The sequence below is a fragment of the Aquarana catesbeiana genome, linkage group LG02 (assembly GCF_042186555.1).
Source record: "Aquarana catesbeiana isolate 2022-GZ linkage group LG02, ASM4218655v1, whole genome shotgun sequence".
In the NCBI taxonomy this organism is placed as follows: Eukaryota; Metazoa; Chordata; class Amphibia; order Anura; family Ranidae; genus Aquarana; species Aquarana catesbeiana.
Genome location: NC_133325.1, coordinates 591,327,015 through 591,354,495, shown reverse-complemented (window position 1 = coordinate 591,354,495; position 27,481 = coordinate 591,327,015). Strand labels below are relative to the sequence as shown.

The window sequence follows — 27,481 nt, the reverse complement described above, 5'->3', positions numbered from 1 at the left end:
ATTAACAGTGATTGGCTCAGACTGGGAATCTGAACTGCAGCAAGAAGGTGGCGTGATCAGGGACATTGAGGAAATAACAAGCGCAGGTCACACTAACAGGAAGACTGGAATCAGCTGCAGAGGGGAACTAATATAATTAATAATTCCAGCTAAACCGAAGCCTTGCAGAATAAATCACAAGCTATTCTAGACAAGGTATGCCATCAGCATTTCATATTTAAAATACTATATTTGCCTGGAAAATACAAAAAAGTTATGCTTACTCCCTGGATCTGCCGCATCTGGCTGTTCTTCCGCATCCCCAGCAGCCTCTACAGGGCAGGTCTCCTCCACCTCCTGCTCAGCAGCTGTTGATTAATGATAGAAAAGAACATTACAATCTGCAGTGTACAACAATCTAACACATTAGTACAAGAACATTGAAACATGTATGATCACTCAGCAGATACCAGCAAGATTATACTAACTTACATGTGGGCGTTGCTGCCTCAGCCTCCTCCTCCTGAGTCTCCCCCTCTGACTGGATGACACCTATTTATAAAGGAGAAATGATGAACGTTAATAAACGTAAATAAATACACTGTAGTGTAAATAGATAAAATTAATTATCCATTAGCATGGCAATACAGGGCAGGTCACTAACGTTTATCTACAAGGCAGGGACATGCATTCACCATTTAGAAAAAATCATTAAAAAAAAACAACAAAACTTACAGATTACAGTACTGTATGAAATTATTTCACATCCTTTTTGTCCCCAGTGCTTTGTCCAATGCCCTGCATGCAGTTTTATATTATATACACTGTTCTTTCTGCCTGGAAACTGGAGATTGTCCATAGCAACCAAAAAGTGTCCCTTTACATCAAAAGTGGCTTTAGACCAGCTAGAAAACAGCGATAGTAAATTAGAACACTTGCAGAATTGAGCGATAGTAAATTGTGGGGAAATTTATTTTATTATTATTATATTATTATTTTTTTTTAATTATTTATATTTATTTATTATATTATAATTTATGTTTTTGTGTTTCAAACTTCATCATACCTGGGATATCTACTAGACTCTTGGTGGACAGATATAAGTGTGTTTTTGTTAAGAATTACAGACCTACAATATAGAACGCTAAATTTCCATGCAAAATAATTGTACCGCTTTCAGCACCTAAAATCCGAAATAATCATAACGCCAGGGAGGTTAATGTTAAAAATAATAAAATATATATGTCTAAAATGATTATTATTAAATTATTATTAAAAATATATATTAAAAAAGGAGGAGGAGAGCCCCAGGGACATTATAATGACGTGGAGGATGAAGTAAAATGTCCAATGGCAAAGATAAATATTGTATTATCACTAATGGCAGGAAAGGGATTTACAATCTAAAATATGAAAATATAAAATATAAAATGCATGCATATAGGTACAATGCAGTTAAAAATATACTTCCTGATACTAATGTAAATGACATATGAAGAGAGGTGACAGAGGTAAGCAAGGACAGAATTATGTGGTAAATAAACCACTAAAAGGAAAAAACAGGGGAGAAACCCCCCCAAAAATGTATATGCAACTTAGAAATCGCTAAGAAAACAATTAAAATCAAACTCAATGTTGAGCCCTTTAGGTGCAAAAGTGTCCATGGAAAATATCCATTTGGACTCAAGTTGGCTGAGGATCCTTACCTTATGGCCTCAGCACCAAGGTCTGGTGAACGGTACAATCCCCCAAAATTTGAGATGGCTAGGATTTTTATTGTGGTATTTGGTGAAATGCCTGGACATGCTCTTTGAGACAAATCTTTAACAGTGTCTGAATGGCCTATGTTCTCAGTATCCCTATTTATCCTTAAGGAGGCGGCAACATCCAATGGGGTTTATATCCCAAGGTTATGCTATGTTGTTTCAGTTATTTCTGAAGAAACATCCCCTAAGAGTAAGGCCTAAGTGAGAGGATGATGTTGGTCAAGTAGATGGGGATCAATGGGAGGAGGCATTGCAGGCTGTGAACACTTGCTCCTTGAATGTAACCCAGAGATTGACGCAACTCTACATTCTTTTGAGAGTGAGGGTACTATACCCCTCATAGATTACACACTATGGGATTGCTGCCTACGTCAATGTGCACTAGTGTAGGCGTGACCACGGTGATTTGATCCATCTATTATGGAAGTGCCCCAAACTGCATCTACAGTATATTGGAGAGGGGTGGTGAACACCCTGAACAAGGTATTTCAATTGTCGCTTCCTTTGGACCCTAAACCTTGTTTGCTTAATTTATTAGATGAGTTTGAATGGGAAAATCATATTAGAGAGGCTATTACTAGAACCTTTTTAAAGCTCGTAAAATTAAAATGCTATACTTGAAATCAGAGACTCCTTCTACGGTTAAAAGTGGGTGGTTGCTGTGGGAAACACCATTCGTATGGAAAAGCTTATTCACCAGCATAGGGGGTGTGCACGTAAATATGAGAAATTTTGGGATCCATGGCTGGATGTGCCTGGGCTTGCCCTGGTGGATCTGACCATAGATAGGCTTCTGAGTCTTTATATGGGCTGATTGCATAATCTGAACTCCATTTGGGTGTGGTGTTAACAAGGTCAGGTATTTTTGTTATGTCCGTTGTCTTATGTTTGACTGCTTTTTGATGTATACAATTGGTGGATACTGTTGGCATGAATCAGGTTTATTTTTGTATAATGTACAGTTTATGTGGCTGGCTATGTTCTTTTGAGCTGTAAGTAACCAATAAAGTTTTTTCTTTCTTCTATAAAAAAATTCCAGTACCAGTTAACCCACATGCAGTATAGGTATGGTATTGTTTTGGCATAGGTGCAAGGTATATGTGGTTCAGATGAGGTAAAGGTTTGGCATAATGCTGTATAGGGTTGGTATAGGTGTGGTATAGATTCGGGACACTTGGTGTCCTGCTCTCAGAGGCTCAGTCTCTGCTAGGAGTGTCAAATTGGACAGATACTCCTCTCACCAGTTCCCAAGATGCTGCTGAGAACATTCGCTGTAGACAGAGTCGCCTCTGTCTTTCCCTGAAAGCCTCCAGTGATCAACTGTGGGAAGCAGAGGGTGAGTGAATGCTCCAGCCTCTCTGTAGCAGTGAAGCAGGATCTGAGATGTGAAAGGTGCTGCGCTGCTCCCGGGTGTGCTCACTCTCAGTCTCAGGCTTGCATACCCCCTAGTAGGTGAATACTCCCCCTCTTCTCAATGCCAAAAGGAAGAACTTTCTGGAGCAGTTAAAAAAAAAAATTCTTTCTCCGCTCCTCCTAATGCACAGTGCATACTGGAAAATGTAGTGTAACCATTATAGTGTAGCCATCATATGGCTGCCATCTCAAACCACAACTCCAAGGATTCTCAGGGCTCTGCTTAGAAGTTAATGGGCTTGCTTGGCTGAAGTTCTCTCCCTGCTGGACAGAGGAGGATGGTGCAGCACAACATCAGTAGAGGGAGAAAAGAATAAAGGGCAATGCCTTCAACTCCATATTCCTGTAGCCCAGCAACTGGCTAACCTTAGATCAGGGGGATAGAGTGTAAACATCTTCAATTGCCACCTACTACATGTTTGGCAGGCAGGTCTGAAAAGGCTTTGGTAGATACAGAGAATGGCTTGGTTAGTCCTATGTAATGATAGGGCCCAAGCTTTTGGCTTCAGCCATGTGGAGTAGCATTAGACTAGCCTATAAGCTCCAGTGACTTTGAAGGACTCTCAATTCTCACCCTCCCCTTCTTGCCCCCCCCCCCCCCCCCATTAACAGAACTTCTTGTATTTTTTTCACAAAATGTAATACGTTCTTTGAATAGAAAAGAGATGAATGAATGACAGGATGCCCCCCATTCACAGAATATGTTGCTTTCTGTGAAAACAATAAAAGGAGTTATGGTACTGGAGGAGGAGGAAGGATGGCAAATCAGGAGTCCTTCAGGGTATCAGTAGCTGCTCTTAACCCATGCAGCGCTGAAAATTGAGGGGTATCTGGCATCACTGAAGGGAGGATTTTAACAGCAGCCAGCAGGATATAGGAAAAACTTTTATCAAAGGTATGATATATGCTGTAAACCAAAAAAAAAAATTAACTAAATTTTAACTGTAAATATCCCCTGTATATGCATATACAAACATAAATGTATGTGTTGGATGCGCATGCAAACAAAAACAACGATTGCCTCACACATGATATTACGTGATATCACTGCACAGCTAAAGTGAGAGCATTAATTCTAGGGCCATCATTCATTATTCATTCTAAATAGGTGACCTGTAAAGGTTTTTAAAGTGTCTCCTATTGACAATTGTGGGTGTAGTTTTTTATCATATGTGAATTTTTTCATATGTGAATGTAATTTTGAGGCTTGCCATATTTGTAAAGTGGCATCACTTAAAACAGGGTTTGACATATTTGCTTAGAATCTAGGAGCCAGCTAAAAAAGTTAGGAGCCAGTTTTTTAAATCAGTTGCCCAGCACCCAGAACTGCATGTCTGGGACATTGGGCAATAAGAATTGCTCACGCCTACTGCCAAGCGAAAAAAGACTGAAAAAAATTTAAATAATTTTTATTTGTTATAAGAATTTACAAATAAGTCTTTTTTTCTCCTTCACTGATGTGCGCTGATAAGGATTAGAGATGAAGCGAACATCCCCCTGATTCGGTTCGCGGCAGAACATGCGAAGGGACCTAAAGTTTGCGCGAACATTTGAACACCGTTAAAGTCTATGGGACCTGAATGTGAAAAATCAAAAGTGCAAATTTTAAAGGCTAATATGCAAGTTATTGTCCTAAAAAGTGTTTGGGGACCCGGGTCCTGCCCCAGGGGACATGTATCAATGCAAAAAAAAGTTTTAAAAACGGCCGTTTTTTTCGGGAGCAGTGATTTTAATAATGCTTAAAGTGAAAAAATAAAAGTGAAATGTTCCTTTAAATATCGTACCTGGGGGTGACTATAGTATACCTGTGAAGTGCGTGTGTTTCCATGTTTAGAACAGTCCCTGCACAAAATGACATTTCTAAAGGAATAGAAGTCATTTAAAACTGCTTGCGGCTGTAATGTAATGTCGGGTCCCGGCAATATGGATGAAAATTATTGAGGAAAACGGCATGGGTACCCCCCCAGCCCATTACCAGGCCCTTTGGGTCTTGTATGGATATTAAGGGGAACCCCGCACCCAAATTAAAAAAATAAATGGCGTGGGGCCCCCAGGCCCTATATACTCTGAACAGCAGTATACAGGCGGTCCAAACAAGACAGGGACTGTAGGTTTGTTCTTAAGTTGAATTTGTTTGTAATTGGGAACAGGTACATTTTGTAAGTGTAGCTCTAACCAAAAAATACTTTTTAAGCTTTTTGGATAACATAGGGAAGGGTTATAATCACCCCTGTAACATTTGTTTTGCTATCTGTGCCCCTGTTCAGAAGATTTCACCTCACTTTCTGTCCCAAAGACAATTGGATTTTGAAAATGTGGGGTTATTAGAGTGGTGGTGGTGGCACAACACTGTAAAGCCTCACAGATACTCTTGTGCGCAGGAACTGGCCCTGCTGTGAAATATTAGAGCAAATACTGTAATTACATGCCCCTGTTAAACAGGGGCAGAAAAATTGGGCCTTAGGCACTGGTGATGGTGCCACAACACTGCAACCCCTCACAGATACTCTAGTTGAGCGCAAGAACAAGCCCTGCTGCCAAATATTACAGCAAAAATTATAATTATATGCCACTGTTAAACAGGGGCAGAAAAATTGGGCCTTAGGCACTGGTGGTGGTGCCCTGAAACAAAAATGTTCTTAGAAGCTATCAACATGAACATTGAGGAGGAATAGGATAGTCACTCAGTATAACAGGATAGTCACTCAGCATAGGCAGTCTATAAGGGATCTCACATTCATAGAAAAATTAATTGGTTACATCAGCATCAGGTGCTTGGTAGCTAGTGATCCAAGACTGATTCATTTTTATGAAGGTGAGCTGATCAACCGAGTCTGTGGACAGGCACTGAATGTGCGTTCAGAAAGAACGCTGGTTGCAGGACAGGCCAGTAGCTCAATTGCATATTGTGCAAGCTCTGGCCAGTGATCCATCCTCAAGACCCAGTAACCCAGTGGATTTTTAGTTGGAAAGGTCTCCAAGTCTGATCTTGCCCCTAGGTATTCCTGCACCATGTAAATCAGACGCTGGCGATGGTTGCTGGAACCGATCAGACCTTGGGGCTGCGGACTAAAGAATTGTCTGAATGCATCAGTCAGACGGCCACCTTCTCCACCGCTCCCTCTGTGACTGACCGAAGCCTCAGCAATACGTTGTCCAGGAGGACCAGGAAATTGTGGTATCAAGTTCCACAACCTTACCCTTGTAACGTGGATCAAGAAGGGTTGCCAGCCAGTAATGATCCCTCTCCTTGATACCACGAATCCGAGGGTCCTTTTGCAGGCTTTGCAGGATCAGGGAGGCCATGCAGTGAGGGTTTGCTGAGGCATTTGATCCAGAGTCCTCTGGGTCACTAAGGATGACATGATCCACAGCTACCTCCTCCCAGCCACGTACAAGTCCATGGGTTTCTGGAGACTAAAAACGATCCCTTGAAGACTGCTGCTGATGCTGAGTGCTAGGCTCCACCTCCTCCTCCTCCTCTTCTTGTGTGATCGGCGAGCCCGCAGGAATACTGTCTGGATGAAGGGGGCCTTGAGAGGTAAGGATGTTCTCCTTTTCCTCCCTCTGTTCTGCCTCAAGTGCCCTGTCCATTATTCCACGAAGTGTATGCTCCAACAGAAGGACAAGAGGGACAGTATCTCTGATGCATGCACTGTCACTGCTCACTATCCTCGTGGCCTCCTCAAATGGTGACAGGACAGTGCATGCATCCTTGATCAGTAGCCACTGCCGTGGCGAAAAGAAACAAAGCTCCCCTGACCCTGTCCTGGTGCCATACTCACACAGGTACTCATTGATGGCCCTCTGCTGCATGTGCAGCCGCTGCAGCATTGCCAACGTTGAGCTCCACCTGGTGGGCATGTCACAAATGAGGTGGTTCTTTGGCAGGTTGCATTCCCACAGGCTTTTCTGGCCTGCCTCAGGAGATCCTGTAAGCCTGGGTACCTGCACAAGAACTGCTGCAATACCAAATTATGCATGTGAGCCAAATAGGGAACATGGGTCAAGTGTCCCTGTCAGAGGACGGAGAGGAGGTTGGTGCCATTGTCGCAAACCACCATTCCTGGCTGAAGCTGGCATGGAGTCAACCACCTCTGAGTCTGCCCCTGCAGAGCTGACAGAATCTCTGCCCCAGTGTGGCTCCTGTCCCCTAAGCAGACCAACTCAAGCACCACATGGCATCTTTTTGCCTGAGTGCTTGCATAGCCCCTTGAACACCTAAGGAGCACCGCTGGTTCCGAGGACAAATCTTCAGAGGAAGAGACCATTGAGGAAGGAGAAGAGGAGGGGGTGGAGGAGAGAGGTGTGGCAGAATCACCACTACTAGCATTTTGGAGGTGTGGTAGCGGAACCAGCTCCAACAATACTGCACCCTGTCCTGCATCCTTCCCAGCTGCCAGCAGAGTTACCCAGGGCACTGTGAAAGAAAGGTAACGTCCCTGTCCATGCCTGCTGGACCATGAGTCAGCAGTAATATGCACCTTACCACTGACCGCCCTGTCCAACGAGGCCAAGACATTGCCTTCCACATGCCGGTAGAAAGCCGGAATGGCCTTCCGTGAAAAGAAATGGCGTTTGGGAACCGCACATTCCACAAATTCACAAAAGGGGGCAGAGTCTACCAGCTAAAAAGGCAGCAGTTGGAGTGGTAGCAAATTAGCCAAGCTAGCATTCAGCCACTGAGCATGTGGATGGCTGGGACCGAATTTCTTTTGACAGTTTAGCAACTGGGGTAGGTAAATTTGCCTGCTAAAATCGGATGTTGGTGTAGCAATAGCCGATTGCCCGCAAGTACTTGGCACACCTAATTCTACACCTTCATTCCTCTCAGTGCAGGTTTCTGAGAGGACTGAAGGTATAGTGGGGTTGGGGATCCCAGCTGATGAGGAGCAAGGAGAGGTCCTCCTTGTTCTTTGGTGTGTGTCTTTTAAGTACTGTTGCCAACGGACTGTATGGGAGGTCGACATATGTCTGGTCAAGCATGTGGTGCCCAAGCAGCTGCTGTTTTGCTCACGCTTGATACGCTTCAGACATATGTTGCAAACAGCAATGCTGCGATCTGATGCACATGTATCAAAAAAGGCCCACACCAAAGAACTTTTCAAAATACGTGGGGAGTCAGCAGCGCCCTGCACATGCGGAGCTCTGCGGTGTGATGCAGTCAGGTGGCTGCCCTTAAGCTGGCCCCTGGAGGGCATCCTGCCTTGTTGGAGATGTGCCTCCTCCTCCTTCTCCTCCTCTCTTCTATCAGGCACCCACACAGAGTCAGTGACCTCATCGTCCCCTCCCTCCTTGTCACTGGAGCAAACCTGGCAGTATGCTGCAGCTAGGGGAACATGACTGCCAGTTTCTTGTCCTTCTTGGGCACCTCCTCTCTCTGGGCTCACGTTACTTCCTTCCTCAACCTGGGTACCATCATCGGAGCCTTCAAAATGCTGCACATCCTCCTGCAGCATGTACCTGACACTGTGGTTGAGCAATTTGTGAGACTCCTCCATGCATGATGGTGGGGCTACGGAAGGCGTGACTGATGACATTGAGCCACTTTGGCTGCTGCATTGGCAGGAAAACTACTCTGAGCTTGGGTGACAGAGGATGAGGAGGATGAGGGCGGCTTAGTCATCCACTCTACCATCTCTTCTGCATGTTGTGGATCAACACAGCCAGCTGCTGAAAAAAAGGACAAGCATGTCCCACGGCCACGTGCTGAGGATGCACAGTGTCCACGACCAGCACTGTTGGCTGACACAGAGCCTGCTTGCCCTCTTTTAGTGGCCTGTGAGCGTCTGCCTCTCCTTGGTGGCCTTCCAGACATGCTGTAAAATTTTATTAGCAAAACACCGCCTGAAATTTACTAGAAAAAGTACACCAGGAATAGCCTGCAGTCAGATATAGGCTTGGCTAGACTGGAATGCAGTGGATATATATATGTAGGAGACTGTATATATATTTAATGCACTGCAGATCACTGAATCACCTGCCTGCCTGCCTGAAAGTATACTTGAAAACGTACACCAGGAATGGCCTGCAGTCAGATATAGGCTTGGCTAGACTAGAATGCAGTGAATATATATATGTAGGAGACTGTATATATATTTTATGCACTGCAGCTCACTGAATCACCTGCCTGCCAGAAGTATATTAGAAACAGTACACCAGGAACGGCCTGCAGTGAGATATAGCTAAACTGTATGCAGTGGATACATATATATATATATATATATATATATATATATATATATATATACAAAACTGAATGTATATTTATATATTAAATACAGTGGATATACAGTATATATATATATATATATATATATATATATATATATATATATATATATATATATACGATACTGACTGTATATATATATATATATATATATATATATATATATATATTAAATCCACTGCAGCTAACGGAATCACCTACCTGCCTGAAGTATATTAGATAGAAACAGTACACCAGGAACGGCCTGCAGTCAGATCTAGCTAAACTGGAAACAGTGTGTGTGTGTGTATATATATATATATATATATATATATATATATATATATATATATATATATATATATATACAAGCCTGGATGTATACATATAGTAAATACGCTGCAGCTAACTGAATCACCTGTCTGCTCAATCTAAATTAAATGACACTCTCTCTCGGTCAACGCCAGCAACACACTACACAGGGCCGACGTGCAGGCGGCCTTATATAGTGTGGGCGTGGACTTAACCCCCTGAGTCATAATTGGCCAAAGACACCCTGCCTTTAGTCAATTTTGGCTCTCTTTGCTGACAGTGTTCGGATTAGCCAAAGCATGCAGGTCATAGTGCATGCTTGGCTAATCATCAGACAGCAATGCACTGCAATGTCATAGTGCATTATGGGGCATGACACGCCGCTTGAATTTGGCACAAACACCCCATAATGTTCGTATTTCGACAAACGATCGAACACACTTAACTTTAAGAGAGCAAATTTTCCAAGGATGAGGGCTGCTCTCCAAGACTTATGCCCCGTACACACGGTCGGATTTTCCAATGGAAAATGTGTGATAGGACCTTGTTGTCGGAAATTCCGACCGTGTGTAGGCTCCATCACACATTTTCCATCGGATTTTCTGACACACAAAGTTGAGAGCAGGATATAACATTTTCCGACAACAAAATCCGTTGTCGGAAATTCCGATCGTGTGTACACAAATCCGACGGACAAAGTGCCACGCATGCTCAGAATAAATAAAGAGATGAAAGCTATTGGCCACTGCCCCGTTTATAGTCCCGACGTACGTGTTTTACGTCACCGCGTTTAGAATGATCGGATTTTCCGACAACTTTGTGTGACCGTGTGTATGCAAGACAAGTTTGAACCAACATCCGTCCGAAAAAATCCTAGGATTTTGTTGTCGGAATGTCCAAACAAAGTCCGACCGTGTGTACGGGCATTAGACTGGGATGGAATATTGACATCGATGAACACAGAACAGAAATGGCAATTCTTCAAAAAGACTGTATGCAAACCCACTGCAAAGTATATTCTCATGGGCAATAAGTTTTAAAGGCTAAAAATAAAACCTATATGGCTCACAGCCAAAGTTAAAAAATCCATAAATAATAGGATGAGAACTTTTAAAAAATATAAAAATGAAGGTACACTATCATTGTTTAAATGTTACAAAGAATATAACAGAATATGTAAAAAGGAAATCAAGGACGCAAAAAATTAAAATGAACGACAGATTGCAAAAGATAGTAGGACAAACCCCCAAAAATTATTCAAATATATTAAAAGTGAAAAGGTCAGGTCTGAGCATGTAATCTGGAATGGGTGACTGGGTACAAAGAGAAGGCAAATTTATTAAATATTTGCTCATGTACATAATGGGGGTGGTATTGACACAGCCCCAAATGATCCTCAATGGCTCAAAAGTGATATGGTCCAGAAATATTTAGACAGAATAAAGGTGTATAAAGCACCTGGACCAGATGGCATTCAACCATGGATCCTAAAAGAATTGAGCGCTGTCATTTCAAAGCCATTGTTTCTAATTTTTAGGGACGTGTTAATGACTGTAATAGTATCACTGGATTGGCGTAGGGCCAATGTGGTGCCTATATTTAAAAAGGGATCAAAGTCTTTACCCAGCACCTATAGACCTGTTAGTTTAACTTCTATAGTCGGGAAGATACTGGAGAGTTTAATAAAAGACCACATAGATGAATTCTTGCTGGAAAAAAATATTTTAAACAACAGACAGCATGGATTCATGAAAGACAGAAGTTGTCAAACAAACCTGATTTCTTTTTATGAGGAGGTAAGTAAAACCTTGGACAGAGGGGTGGCTGTGAATGTGGTATACTTGGATTTTGCAAAAGCGTTTGACACAGCACCCCACGCACGGCTAATGTGTAAGGTAAAGTCTACAGGCTTGGAATGATCAGTTTGTAAATGGATAGAAAACTGTCCAAAAGACAGAATTCAGAGGGTAGTGGTTAATGATTCTTACTCTGAATGGTCTAAGGTTATCAGTGGTGTACCCCAAGGATCAGTGTTAGGACCCTTACTTTTTTTTTTTAATTGTATGCTTGTTGAAATTTTTTCCAAAAAAATACGTATACAGAAAAAAAGTATCATTAAAGAGAATAGGACAATATGACTAAAATAAATTACATGCGTGATACAGAAAAAACAGGATTTTGACAAACTGCAAGATGAAAGAAACAAAAACAAAGGAACAAGGCGGAGCTTTGAGCTTTATATAAATGGTAACCCATTGGAACAGGCTTTGGAAGCAGGGAAAAACCAACATATAACATTAATTATAGCTCCATGGAGTAACCACTTAGAAAACTGCCCAGTATAGGTAGGCTAAAACAAAAGAGGGAGCTGTCTTGAGGGGTATCTACACAGAAAGGGGGGGGGAATAAACCATGGTATAAGGAGACTAAGGGATAAGAGTCAGTCCAATTAAATATATAAAAGGGAAGGGGAGACAATTATTCAGAAATAGGAGGGAATGAATCAGGATTAACTTCAGAGTTATCCACAACTCCCAAATTTTGGAAGGATCCTTACTTTTTAATACACTTATAAATGATATAGGGTCTGGGATTAAAAGTACCATTTCAGTCTTTGCAGATGACACCAAGCTATGCAGTGGAATAACATCCTTACAGGATGTCTCCAACTTACAAGCCAACCTCAATGCACTGTTTAATTGGGCGACTATGCGGCAGATGAGGTTTAATGTAGATAAATGTAAAGTTACGCAAGAATATGCTAAGAATATGCATGCATCATACATCCTAGGGGGAGTTCAACTGGAGAAGGATCTGGGGTTTTGGTAGATCATAAGCTTAATAATAGCATGCAATGCCAAGCTGTGGTTTCCAAAGCAAGCAAAATCCTTTATTGTATTAGGAGAGGTAAGGACTGCAGAGAGAGAAATATCATTAGTAAGATCTCATTTGCAATATGCAGTTCCATTTTGGGAACCAGTTCTCAAAAAGGATCTTGGGGAACTGGAGAAAGTGCAGAGAAGGGCAACCAAACTGATAAGAGGCATGGAGGAGCTTAGCTATGAGGAACGATTAAAAGAACTGCATTTATTCTCTCTTGAGAAGGAGATTAAGGGGGTTATAATCAACATGTACAAATACATAAGGGATTCATATAGTGAACTTTGTGTTGAGTTATTCACTTTAAGGTCATCACAGAGGACAAGGGGGCACTCTTTACGTCTAGAGGAAAAGAGATTTCATCTCCAAATACAAAAAGGTTTCTTCACATTAAGAGTTGTGAAAATGTGGAATAGACTCCCTCCATAGGTGGTTCTGGCCAGCTCAGTAGATTGCTTTAAAAAAGCCCTGGATTCTTTCCTAGGTGTATATAATATAACTGGGTACTAACCTTTATAGGTAAAGTTGATCTAGGAAATATCCGATTGCCTCTCGGGGGATCAGGGAGGATTTTTTTCCCTTGCTGTAGCAAATTGGATTATGCTTTGCTGGGGTTTTTCGCCTTCTTCTGGATCAACTTTGGGTATAGGATTGTGTATATAGGATTGTATGGTTGTGTGTTTTCTTTTTTTTTATTGGTTGAGCTAGATAGACTTGTGTCTTTTTTCAACCTGACTAACTATGTAACTATGTAACTATATGCAACTAATAGGTGGCACTGATGGGCACTGATGAGGCTCCACTGAAGCTACACTGATGGGCACTGATGAGGTGGCACTGAACAGCACTGCTGATCGGCGCTGATGGGCACTGATGAGGCAGTGCTTATGGGCACTCATGAGGCTGCACTAATGGGCACTGAGTATCCACTCATGGGCACTGAGGAGGCTGCAGTGATGGGTACTGATAGAGAACATTGATGAGGCAGCACTGATGAGGCTGCGCTGATAAGCACTGTTAGGCAGCACTGATGGGCACTGATGAGGCTGTGCTGATGGGCACTGATGAAGCTGCACTGATGGGCACTGATGAGGTGGCACTGATGAGGCTGCATTGATGGGCACTGACAGGCTGTACTGATGGGCACTGATGAGGCTGCACTGATGGGCGCTTATGAGGTGGCACTGAAGAGCACTGATGAGGCGGTGCTGATGGACACTGATGAGGCGGCGCTGATGGGCACTGATGAGGCAGTGCTTATGGACACTCATGAGGCTGCACTAATGGGCCCTGAGTATCCACTCATGGGTGCTGAGGAGGCTGCAGTGATGGGTACTGATAGACGACACTGATGAGGCAGGACTAATGAGGCTGCGCTGATAAGCACTGATAGGCTGCACTGATGGGCGCTGATGAGGCTGTGCTGATGGGCACTGATGAAGCTGCACTGACGGGCACTGATGAGGTGGCACTGATGAGGCTGCACTGATGGGCACTGATAGGCTGTACTGATGGGCACTGATGAGGCTACACTGATGGGCGCTTATGAGGTGGCACTGAAGAGCACTGATGAGGCGGTGCTGATGGACACTGATGAGGCGGCGCTGATGGGCACTGACGAGGCTGCACGATGGGCACTGAGGCTCCACTGATGGCCGCTGATGAGGTGACACTGATGAGCACTGATGAGGTGGCGCTGATGGGTACTGATGAGGCGGTGCTGATGGGCACTAATGAGGCGGCACTGATGGGCACTGACAAGGCTGCACTGATGGGCACTGAGGCTCCACTGATGGCCGGTGATGAGGTGACACTGATGAGCACTGATGAGGTGGCGCTGATGGGCACTGATGAGGTGCCGTTGATGGGCACTGATAGGGGACACTGATGAGGTGGCACTGATAAGGCTGCGCTGATAAGCACTGATAGGCTGCACTGATGGGCACTGATAAGGCTGCACTGATGGGCACAGTTGAGGCTGCACTGGTGGGCACTTATAGGCAGCACTGATCTGCACTGGTGGGCACCGATAAGGCGGCACTGATAGGCTGCACTGATGAGGTGGCACTGATAAGCAACACTGATGGGCACTGACAGGTGGCACTGATGGGCACTGACAGGTGGCACTGAGGGGCACTAACAGGCGGCACTGATGTGCCCTGAAAGGCAGCACTCCCCATCCACTCAGCGGTGGAAAGGAAAGGGTGATTGGTCAAACCCGCAACTTCAACCCCAGCTGTGAAACTGGGAAGATTATGTCTGAGGTAGGCGGGCAGTGAAAGTTAGCTGCACTCATGACAGCACCGCCCATCAGCAGAGGGCGCCGGTTCGCAAAAAGGAGCGTGTATCCTGCTCCAACAGCCGTAAGGCCGCAGCCTCAATTATTGGCCAGCCCGACCTTAGTCCTTGGGGGGGGGGATACATGGGAGGAATCCAGACCGCTGCTGCGGTGAAGCCCAGACACCAGGACGCAATTTCCAGTCGCCATAGCTTTGTCGAGCCCTGGCTTTAAATCCTGACATTTTTCCGCACCCAGGGAGCTGCAGGCAACTACATCTAGATATAGAAGTGATTTGCAATATTTGCTTGTACTTGGATGTACACCAAAGCTTTGATACACCATGTAAACATGTGCATGTGCATATTATGTATTCCACGAATGCAAAAATTAATTTCTATGGCTGGGCTGGCTGTACACACCACCTGTAGCTCCCAAGTATGGAAAAAAGCCAGGATATTACACTATGGAGAATTTTATTCCTCAAACCAGCCATGTGCATGAAGCCTATAACATAATGCTAACAAAACAAGTAGTTTTTTTTATAAATGGCACAGAGATAAACACTCTTTAAAAGATGCCATTCTGAGCTTTTTTTATGAGGTTTAAGAACACACACTGGAATTTAATCAGTCGCTGCAAAAATCTATTATTATCTGCTAATTTCAGTAAACTCTAGTAACTAACTAGTGAAAAACTGAGTTTGCACGGTTGATGTGGGTTCCTGCTACAGATACAGTTAAACATTTTAAGCAGCAATGTAATTTTGCCATGACCGCTTTGCTAATGTTCAGAACATTTTGCAGACCAATAATTACATTTAGTACAACTTTTCAAAATTTTGAAATCTCAAGTTTTTCCTAAATTAATTCTCTTTTGTGCCGTGTGTCAAATCCTCAAGGCTGTTTCTATAGCAAATGATAATCAAAACCACTTAGAATACTCTGTTATAAGAATAGGTGCTTTTAAGACAGCAGTACATTCAAATATAACATTTATAAAATACCAGATTTTATCTTTACTATAGGCAGACAGAAATCATGTACATGAAAATTTATTTGCTCCAGGCTGTGTGACTGTAGGTGATTTTTAATGCTTTCAATTAGGAGTTTTCTTTAAAAAAATATTCTTTTATATAACATTGACAGGTTCTTCAGTAAAAAGCACATAGACTATTTACATAAATCTCTACCCCCATAAGCTTATAATCTAATGTTGTAAACTAATGTGTTTTTCCACAATCATACAGACTCAAACACTAGGCAAATATAGAGGCAATGTCACTCTTCAGAGCTAGTGATGCAGAAAAATTGTATGGTCAAGTTCAAATACACGATATTACCAAAAGTATTGGGACACGTCACACATGAACTTTAATGGCATCCCAGTCATAGTCCGTAGGGTTCAATATTGAGTTGGCCCACCCTTTGCAGCTATAACAGCTTCAACTCTTCTGGGAATGGCCATCCACAAGGTTATGGGAATGTTTGACCATTCTTCCAGAAGCACATTTGTGAGGTCAGGCACTGATGTGGACGAGAAGGCCTGGCTCACAGTCTACACTCTAATTCATCCCAAAGGTGTTCTATCGGGTTGAGGTCAGGACTCTGTGCAAGCCAGTCAAGTTTCTCCACCCCAAACTCGCTCATCCATGTCTTTGTGGACCTTGTCTGTACACAGGTGCACAGTCATGTTGGAACAGGAAGGGACCATCCCCAAACTGTTCCCACAAAGTCAGGAGCATGACATTTTCCAAAATGTCTTGGTATGCTGACACCTTAAAGGGGTGCTCCAGCCTCCCCATGGAAAAAAAAGTCAGCAGCTACACTTACCTGTCCTGGAATCCATCAATGTCAGCACCCCAGCCAAAGTTTCTATTGGCTCTTAGGTGCTGCCGCCGCCATAGCCTGTAAGGGCAACCGGCAATGAAGCCTTGCGGCTTCACAGCTGATTCCCTACTGTGCATGCGCAAAGCGCGCTGCGCTTTCTGAATGGCCCGGCAGCGGGGTGAAAAGGAGGGAGGCCGAGCTTCTGACCGACCTCGCCGCGGCGAGGTCTGACAGAAGTGGGGACAGGTACCCGCCCCCCCCCAAAAGGTGCCAAATGTGGCACTGGAGCGGGGGGGAGGAGACAGATAAGGGAAGCTTCCACTTTTGCTTTTGCTTGAAGAGGTCCCTTCACTAGAACTAAGGGGCTAAGCCCAACTCCTGAAAAACAACCCCCCACCATAATCCCCCCTCTACTAAATGATTTAGACTAGTGCACATAGCAAGGTCCATAAAAGGATGAGTGCGTCTCAATCTACCTGAGACATATAAACAGGCAGTTAGATACAGTACGTTATGTTTGGAAAGTTCTTGTTTACGTGAAATGGAATTAAAAGTTATTGTGTTATTTATGGTTTTTAATAAAAGGGCTGCTATGGCCATTTAAATCGAAGAGATGTGTTGTCATTATTTTGGTTAAAGAATGGTATGTGGGTAATAGAGGTAAGGTCATGGCAGCCGCAACATCAGCAATACTTTAGTCATGATTAAGAATGAGCCGAACACCCCCCGGTTCGGTTCGCACCAGAACTTGCGAACAGGCAAAAAATTTGGACGAACACATGAACACCGTTAAAGTCTATGGGACAAGAACATGAAAAATCAAAAGTGCTAATTTTAAAGGCTTATATGCAAGTTATTGTCATAAAAAGTATTTGGGGGACCCAGGGCTGTTTTTTCGGGAGCAGTGATTTTAATAATGCTTAAAGTCAAACAATAAAAATAAAATATTCCTTTAAATATCATACCTGGGGGTGTCTATAGTATGCCTGTAAAGTGGCACAGTTTTCCCATGTTTAGAACATTACCACAGCAAAATGACATTTCCAAAGGAAAAAAAGTAATTTAAAACTGATCGCGGCTGTAATGAATTGTCAGGTCTCGGCAATATAGAGAAAACTCATTGAAAAAAACGGCATTGCCCCCCCCAGTCCATTACCAGGCCCTTTGGGTCTGGTATGAATATTAAGGGGAACCCCGAACCAAAAATTTTAAATAAAATTGCGTGGGGGTCCCCCTAAAATCCATACCAGACATTTAATGTCCGGTATAGATATTAGGGGAACTCTGCGCCAAATTTAAAAAAATGGCGTAGTATCCACACCAAAATCCAAATCAGACCCTTATCCAAGCACGCAACCTGGCAGGCCACAGGAAAAGAGGTGGGGACAAGAAAGCGCCCCCCCCTGAACTGTACCAGGCCACATTCCCTCAACATGGGGGGATGCTTTGGAGTCACCCCCAAAGCACCTTGTCCCCATGTTGATGGGGACAAGAGCCTCATCCCCACAACCCTTGCACGGTGGCTTTTTTCATTTAGAAATGTCATTTTGCTGTGGTACTGTTCTAAACTGTTAAACGAATATTTCATTTTTATTGTTTCACTTTAGGCATTATTAAAATCACTGCTCCTGAAAAAACTGCTGTTTTTAAAACTTTTTTTTGCATTGATACATGTCCCCTGGGGCAGGACCCAGGTCCCCGATCAATTTTTATGACAATAACTTGCATATAAGTCTTTAAAATGAGCACTTTTGGTTTTTCATGTTAGTGTCCAATAGACTTTAACGGTGTTCCGTGGCTTTTGAATTTACCACGTACACCGCATAATGGTCGTTGTTCGCCGAACGCCTGAACACTCAAAGTTCGACCCAAACTTATGCTCGGACCGGACCGTTCACCCATCCCTAGTCATGATTAAAGCAGTGTTCAGCAGTGCAGACAGTGGGAGAGGTAAGTCTTTACTTTCTTAAATATAGGGAGAAATCTTTATTGAGAATTTAAAGGCTAGGTTCACCTTTTGAACATGTTACATGTTCCAGCTCCTGCCCCCCAGCCCTGTGATAGTGGGCGGGCATTGTTCTTGATGCACCCGCTGTCACTTTTTGAGAACAGCATGGGAGTGCAGGGCTATGCCCACACAGTCAAGTCATTCATTCACAGGTTCCACTGCAGCAGACAGACATATACTTTCAATGGGCTGCGGGACACTGATGAGCGCTCTCATAGTCCACTGACATGTCCTCTGGCTTTTTAAACAGAAAGTTCATACAGAAGCACAGACTGAAAGCCAGAGAACAGGTCTGCAGAAGCTCACATTGTACCCAAGATCTACTGACCGCAAGCGCAATGTTTTCCAGGCTCTTGCAGGAAAAAATAATAAATACACATTTTTTTTTCTCCAAAAATTTGTGCAATTATTTTATTTTTTTCCATAAAGGGGAACTTATCCTTTAATTTCATTGACAGAGTCACAATAATTTGCTTAACTCATTTAAACCATTAATTGAAAAGGGAACATTGTGCTATAACAAATTCAGTTCAAGGCCTGGTAAAACTGAGAACAAAATCCTTGTCTGTGCCTGTTGACACAAAAATGAAAAAAGACAACAATAACATATTGCAAATATTTAATTTTAGTTGGAGCTTTGAGCACCAGAATAACCCATATAGACTCTGTTATAGTATGGTATCATAGCTAAAACAAATATTAGCTTAGTAAAACAAGCTTGTAAATCTATATTTCCACTGACCACCTCTTTTACACAAAACATTTTCCGGTGTAGCACTACCCCGCAGGGGCCACTGATATTAACTGGTTCTTTCCAAACAGTACAGACCCCGCAGTCTAGGGTTGTCTTTATGTAATTTATTGCTTGTTAAACTTTCAACAGGAGATGGGTTGGGGGCATGGGATACTCCAAAAACATTCAGTAGTAAATAATGATCAGAGGACAGTCAATCCAAGTAGCAGTAGTTAATGGTGGACAGTCCAAGGCCCCACAGTTGGAGATCATGGGACAAGTCTTTGTGTTTATGGTTACCTTGTGTCAATGCGCAACTGTCCGTACACAGTACAGTTTCTGGCATACAGTCGCAGGGATCAATTAAAAGTCACTACTCACATCCTTGCTAACTCTGCTGGTGAGTAGAGCATGTTAGATTTTGACAGTTATGTTACTTTGTACAATGGTCATCCACATTTGTCTTTTATACAAAATTCATGTACTGGTTGTATATTTTATTTATTATTTATTTCAGGTACTTATATAGCGCCGTCAATTTACGCAGCGCTTTTACATATACATTGTACATTCACATCAGTCCCTACCCTCAAGGAGCTTACAATCTAAGGTCCCTAACTCACATTCATACATACTAGGGACAATTTAGACAGGATCCAATTAACCTACCAGCATGTCTTTGGGGTATGTTTATTTAGCTTTTTCAATAAAAACGAAGTGAAAGAAAGTCACTACTCAAAAGTCCCCAGGACAGCTGTCTTCTTCCAGCTTCCTCTGGACACAACCCAGTGAGTGCTATGGCATACCTGACAACTTTTTGAGATGGGAATGAGGGACACCTATCAGCAAAAGTATGCAGGCATAGGACACACCCCTTGCCACACCCCCTTAAAGGAGAATTGTACAAAAAAATAAAGATAGGTCAAACCCACAAGTGCTTTTCTTTACCACTACTATTCCTTTATATTGGCTTTTGGAATTTACAAATGCAGAGGTTTAGAAATCAAATGAAAGGTTTAGCACTGGAAAACACTTTTTGATAGAAAAATATTGCATTTTATATACATCTATATGGATCAGACCAAAATAAGGGACAAATGAGGAGGAATGAAGGACAGAGGGACATTGCTCCAAATCAGGGACAGTCCCTCGAAATCAGGGACAGTTGGGAGCTATGCTATGGAACCTCTCAGGAAGGGATCCCTAGTGGTGTGGTTCTGCAATCAGCTCTGCGCAACATCCATGCATGCACTAGTCTTAGTCTTGGCACTTCTAAGGCCTCTTAGGCCCCTTTCACACGATCGGACCATCTATCCGTTTTTCTTCCATGCGTCAACGGATGACAGCGCATTCCTATGGGCAAGCAGATGACCATCTGTTACCATCCATTAACCTCCACTTCCCATTTTATGTTTTTTTAACGTACAAGGCTACGTCGAGATCCGTGAAGATGGATATTAACTGACATTAACGGACAATGTCCGTCAACGTCCGATCAGTTAAGATCCGTTTTGAAGAAATAATTTTTTTTTTGTTTATCTGTGAGCTGAACCTATGGCTCAGGCAGTAGGTGGATAATAGGAAGTACATTGGAAGTACATCCTCAAGGAGAAACATGACCAGAGATGTCTCCAAGGAGAAAATAATAAACCTGGTGCATGAAAGGCCAGGCTTGTGGGACTCAACATGTCGGGACCACAGTGACAGAATGGCAACACAGCAACTATAAGATGAAATCTCTAAGCTCGTGACACCAAATTGGTCCACCCTGACTCCCAAACAGCGTGATCAATGTGGTAAGTGTTGCCCAACTGCAGTATGCTCTCTTGTCACTGTTTTTATGGAATCATGAGATTATGGAAACATGTGAGTTATGTTCTGTTCAGTCTCTCGCTGCAGCAGAGCCAAATCATGTGGCAATCTGCTTTGTATGTATTGTTATTTACCGTTTGTAGTAATGCATGTGAATTTGAGGTCAGTGCACATCCTTTCTGGCCTCTCTGAAGGGTGCGCACCTTGTCCCAGAAAGACATAATTTTTGTGTCTATTGCTGTCTTTGTTGCATGCTAAATTTGTGGTGACCTAAGCATAAAAATATTGCTGTCTGAATATTCTGTGCACATTATGTTTAATATTGCGAATAGGCAAGGGTATGCTGACTCTTCCACAGACTATGGAGTCCTATTGGTTATAGGTTTTTTTCTTAGCCACTTTACTCAAAATCAAAATCTTTACTCAAAATCTTTCTCAATGTGTGTTTACAGGATTCAAAATTAACAGAAGGTGGCGTTCTCTGAGAGACCATTTTCGAAGAGATTTGAATGATGAGGCAGAGTGTGCAAGCGGTTCCGGAGCTACCAAAAAGAAGAAATCAGTGTTCTTTGAAATGTTGTCCTTCCTAAGGAAAGTCATGGACGTTAGACCGTAAGTGACGTTTGGATGTTCCATCTAAAAAGTGAAAAAGTAAGTCTCCATATAGTAAGAATTTGTGACCAAATGTTCCTCCTTTTTATTGTAGTACATCATCAAACGGATCAGAGTGTGAGGAGAACACTGAAGATAATGAGACAGAAGCAGTGCAGGGAGGTGAACAAGCCACACAAGAGGAAGAAGGCCAGTCCCAGTCTGTGGATGAGACAACACGTCTGAGTGCACGTCCAAGCCCTTCTCAAAGATCCATACATGTAAGCTTACTATTGTTTACTAAGCTATATCTGATTTCCACCAAGGCATCATTGCATTGCTCAGTCGGCATATTATTCTCTACAGGTTAGTCATGACAGCCCAACAACATCACAATCCTCGCAGCATGACAAAAAGCCTGAAAATCCTGAGATGGACAAAGTCCTTAATGGACGAGATGACCTCCTTCAAAAGACAGGAGAATAAGGATCTGTGATCCAAATAACTCAAATGCGTTCTTCCTGAGGACAATTTATCATACACTTCAAAAAGTACCAGCAGAGAGGCAGATGGTGATACATATGGGTATATTTAATTATGTGGGGGCATGTATTAGAGCTGCCGAGTCAGGAATGCCATTGCCCACTATTAGCCAATATGAACCCCCTCAGAGGTCATACCGTCAATATTCGTACGAGTACCCATGCCTTCCGGCCCAGCTATATCTACCACCCTATCCAGAGACCCCATACAGCTCAATGCACAATACCCAGAGGCCTTCTTATGTAAGTTCCTCTCCTGCTCATTCCTCACAGGGAACATATCATCCGAGTGTTAAACACTAGCTCAAATTCTGCAGATGTTTCTCAAGCTAATAGCCAAACCAGATCTGGTTCTTCTTCCCAACCTTCTACTTCATAGTCCCCATCTCCCATCTCTTTTTATCAGGATTTGTAACCTGGTTTTTATGTAAAATTAAGATTTTTTGGAAAGCTTGCATATTTTATGCTTTGTTAAAATGAAAAAAAGTAAAGTGAAAAAACCTCTCATTTTAAACGGGTTATGCAGAATAATAAAACTAAAACTGTTTTGAACATATCATGTGCTTTTGTGCCTTTTTATGCTATCAAAACACAATGAAATAAACAAAAATAGCAAACATAACACAAGTAATTTTCATATGACATCTTAGAAAATATTTGTGCAATTGTTGAAATTTGCACTGCATTACATATATTGATATTGCCATGAAACACCTCCTGGTGGAGATAGAAAGTAGTCGGCAAATTGTTACCACATGGCAATATAGGATCTCCTTGCACGTACTTTGCTGTACTGTACGGAGGGCAGGTGGAGTTCTTCCTCTTCCTCAATGTGGATGCCCTCCTTATCCCAGACAATATTATGCAGAATGCAGCAGGCCTGAATTACTAACTCAGCATTCTCAAGACTGAGTTGCAACGGTGTTTGGAAAACACGCCATTTACTGGACAATATGCCAAATGTACATTCAATGAGGCATCTTGCCCGGCTCAGCCGATAGTTAAAGATCCTCTTCTTGTCGTCCAGATTACTTCTGGCATAAGGCCTAAGCAGATATTGAGAAAGTGCGAAGGGCTCATCTGCAAAAGCACAAAAGGCAGGTCTGGTCCTTCAGTTCCAGGCAGAGGCTGATCAGATGGTATGTTGAATCACCCTTCTCGCAGTCTTTGACCCATTACAGACTCACGGAACACTCTGGAATCAGAACTGCTGCCATATGCCCCAATGTCCACAGTGATAAATTTATAATTGCTATCACAGATAGCCATGAGGACCAATGAAAAATATTTTTTGTAATGATGAAATCTGGACCCGGAACGTGGAGGCTTTTGGTTACGGATATGCTTTCCATCAAGGGTTCCGATATAATTTGGAAAGTTTGCTCGATTCCAAAATCTATCTGCTATTCCTCGCCACATGTTTCCATCTGGTAATGGCATCACTGGTGGACACAGCTCTTCCCATATGGCTAAGCAAGTATCATGCATTATCTCCAAAATAATTGAAATACCCATTAAAAAATAATGATTTAAAGAGGTAAAAGACTGGCCAGTTGCAAGAAACCTAGACAAAAATTTAACATCTTTTTAGTTTTTTTAACTAAAACAACATTCTACTGGCACATACATGGATATGATATTTATTATCTATACAAACTGTATATATACACACAAAACACACACACACAGTAGACCAACAAAAAAAATTACACTTGATAAATGAATGACTTCTTACCTCAAGGTCACTAAGAGACGTTCATCTGCAGGTACACACCTTCTCATGTTGGTATGTTTCCGCTGCAGCTGTGGGTGCAGCTGGTCCAGTAAGTAGTCGAATGTGGATACGGTCATCCTGGTGATGTTGAAAAACTTTGTAGTATACTGTCGGAGATCAGCATATTGCAGAGCCACAAAACCTTCAGAAGACTGCTTCAGTAGCACGGGGTGGGTCCAAAATTGACGTCTCCTAGCCACCATCTGCTTTTTCTTGCTCTCCTTTCTTCACATATAGGCAAATATGACAAACAATGTCATGCTATCCCAAAAATTGTTGGAATCCATTGCACAACGCAGATAGCACCCACAAGGACAAAGGAAGAACACAGCAAGGACTCACCGAAAACTGCAATGCAGCATGGGAGCAGCAATGCTTTCTAGGTAATGTCATAAAAGTCACAGAAACTGCTGTAAACGTATCGAAACGGATGCAAAAATGGATGTAAATGGGTAAATTAACAGATGTAAATGGATGTAAATGGAGATTAATGGAACGGAAGACGGATGAAGCAACGGATAAGAACTGATACGTTTTAACATGGCTAAACTGATGGTGCCAGTGTGAATGAGGCCTTAGAGTAGCTGTTCAGTCCATGGGCTGCCTGGAAGCAGCAGCCCCTGCACCTCTGGAACTCTCCCGAGGAGAAGGAACCCCTCTCTCCAGTGTCTCAGGCTATTTATTCACATTTCAGCCCCCTACTGGATACTTCCCTTCCAGGGATAGGCTGAAACCCAACAGATATTCAGGCCCGTCATTCTGAATCTCCTGTCTAAGCTCTGGAAGCTTATTCCAGAGGCAGGGGTGGTGATCAAACTCCCAGCCTGTGAGAACCTCTTGATTGCAGAAAGAGCCAAAGCTAAATTTGTCTAGCAACTTACGCTAGGAGGGTCCTACACTTGTCTAACTGGACATAAACTGGCTTAGAATATTCCAACATATTTAAATCAGCATGCATGAGATGCAGGGAGGAGCATTTACTAAAACAAGAGCAGACATAATTCAGAGCAGTTGTGCATGGCAACCATTCAGCTTCTACCTTTCATTTTAAAAGCTTAAGACCAGGTTCACACTTATGTGAATTGAATGTGGGCTTGCCCGCATCCAATTCGCATGACAGGAGAGTGTGACCGCCTTTCACACATCTCTGGGGCGGCCGCAAAGCACACAGAAGTCCTGTGCGTCTATGGCTCAGTTTCAATTCCAAATGTAGCCAAAAATGTGGACCTAATTTGGACCTGAAACGGTGAACGGGGACGCACCGGAACCCCTGCTGTGCCCCGTGGCCACACATAGTGTGAACCCGGCCTAATGTATAACTAAAAGCAAAACTTTCTTTTTTTGGTTTTGGATAGAGTGGAGATGGATTAGAACCCATGTCAGGTTTTTATTGCTGTCTGTGCTTCTGTTAGGGAGATTCTCCTTCTCTGTTTGTCCTGTTTACTATTTTCATTGAAAGTGAAAGTAAAAGAAAATTCCAAATTTCCCAGAAAAGTAATAGAGGGGAAATCATCCAATGGGGACACTAGTTCTAATGACCTGGGGGTCCCCAATAGATTTCCCTAACTTTCAAGGATTAATTTTTAATTTCCTGTTTGGCTATGGGAAAGTGAAGGTAAATCTCCCCAAAAGGCAAAGGTTTTTAAAACTTTTTTTTGCATTGATACATGTCCCCAAACACTTTTTATGACAATAACTTGCATATAAGCCTTTAAAATTAGCACTTTTGATTTTTCATGTTAGTATCTCATAGACTTTAACGGTGTTCCGGCAGCTTTCGAACTTGCCCCGAACACCGCATATTGTTCGGTGTTCACCGAACGTCTGAACAACCAAAGTTCAGCCCGAACTTATGCTTGGGCTGAACCGTTCGTCCATGCCTACTCCCTATGTGCAACTCCGATTGATTCCTCTCCTTTACTATGTACAACTCTGATCGATTCCTCTCCTTTACTATGTACAACTCTGATCGATTCCTCTCCTTTACTATACAACCCTGATTTATTCCTCTCCTTTACTATGTACAACTCTGATTGATTCCTCTCCTTTACTAGGTACAACCCTGATTTATTCCTCTCCTTTACTATGTACTCACCCAACTGAATCTTCACTAGTCTACCTGACTGACTCTTCACTAATCTACCTGACACACTCTTGAGATCTCCCAGGGCAAGGCTAGAGAAGATTTAGGCACACCACTATCTTCCAGAGAGAAGGGAGGAAAGATCCCTGGTGCCGCACATCTTTGGAGTCCTATGGTGATATGAGAAAGACTACCTCAGCCTGGGCTCCCACCAGGGCACACCCCAACGTGTTTCATCCTGTCCCCCAGGGCTTAGTCATAGGGAATCTTCCAGAGGGACCTGCTACATTTTGCAGTCTCTCCATTTGTAAGTCCCTGACTGTGCTGTAGTACGCACAATGTCCTCCTTTCTCCTGCTGCCTCTCATGGAACACTCCTTCCAAACTGCTCCTGTTATCAAGATCCTCCCAAGCCAGGCCGAGCTCCAGCCTGAGGCAGAGCACCCCCACCCCTAGACTAGGGGGTTCGCCTCAAGGGCCACTGACAGTCCCCTCAGCACTCCATCTCCATCTTCCACCTGACTCCCCTTGCCAACATGACTCACCCATACTTAAAGGCTGGCTTAACCCCCTGCCAGGCCCACTGCCTGGGGATTGGCCAAGCTCTTCTGAGTATGCAGATTAATGTTCCTGCCCTCCGCCCACTAAACTCTAGAAGTTTCTCAAAACTTCCAGACCCAGGGGGAGGCACCAGAGACTTGCCTGCATGAGTCATCCAGCCTAAACTCAGGTAAACCCTGACCCAGATTCCATGGCTCACGCTTAATCATGAGCCAGATTATGTTTTACCTACTTTCACACTAGTAGCACACTAAAGGGTGCTACACTTGCATTGGTTTTTATGTTGCTATATGACCAGTCGTCATTTGTCAGCTGACATGTTAGTTGAAAGGTGGTTGGAATGTATAATAAATAATGTTTTTTCTTGGCTTTATAATATCTATCTGTAAGAACGGTGGAATGTTTGGAAATGCTTGGTACAGTGCAGAACACTGAAAAGCAGCATATCTAAGATTAGTGAGCATCCCAATTGTGATCTCATGTAAAAAGTTCCTTTATTCCACTATGGATAATAATGTTAGATGCAGAGACACAAGATACATGGCACAAATACAGTAGCAGGAGGGAATCACCTACACTTACCAGCTTTCATTTTTAAAACATGAGTTGTCCTAACCACAGGAATTCAAAGCCATCCTTCCGGGAAGGACTGTTTCTTGCTTTGAAGACAGTTAATCTTCACTTTCCCACGCTCAAAGGTTAATAAATCC

At 42.9% G+C, this 27,481-nt stretch overlaps 1 long non-coding RNA gene across 1 annotated transcript; it reads right to left on the bottom strand.

The window, feature by feature from the left end:
* Nucleotides 1-261: 261 nt before the first annotated feature.
* LOC141130030 (uncharacterized) lies at nucleotides 262-27,475 on the bottom strand. Its single transcript, XR_012241955.1, has 3 exons — nucleotides 27,354-27,475; nucleotides 472-531; nucleotides 262-347 (listed from the first exon to the last, which is right to left on the bottom strand). It is a non-coding gene; the product is annotated as an uncharacterized lncRNA (long non-coding RNA).
* Between the last annotated feature and the right edge of the window lie 6 nt (nucleotides 27,476-27,481).